This window comes from Nicotiana attenuata, unplaced genomic scaffold, assembly GCF_001879085.1.
Source record: "Nicotiana attenuata strain UT unplaced genomic scaffold, NIATTr2, whole genome shotgun sequence".
NCBI lineage: Eukaryota > Viridiplantae > Streptophyta > Magnoliopsida > Solanales > Solanaceae > Nicotiana > Nicotiana attenuata.
In genome coordinates, this window is record NW_017672883.1 from 69,360 (window position 1) to 69,687 (window position 328).

Genomic DNA, 328 nt, shown 5'->3' on the forward strand with positions numbered 1-328 from the left:
AGATACACGAGACTAGAATTTTTTTTATATTATCGGTACGTTTATTCATTTATTCCATATCAATTAAGGGGAAAAAGAGATAAACCACACTATGATTATCTATTATGCCATATAATTTTATTAACTTTCAACATAGAGAAAAACACCAAAGGAGGAAAAAAGAAGAAGAAAAAAGGTTAATGGTGATCATATACTAATTAAAATAAGACCACCTTATAATAAACTCTAGGATGCATGCAAAATCATGTCCTAGTTTCACATTTCTCCTATATATATATATATATATATATATATATATATATATATATATATATATATATATATATAT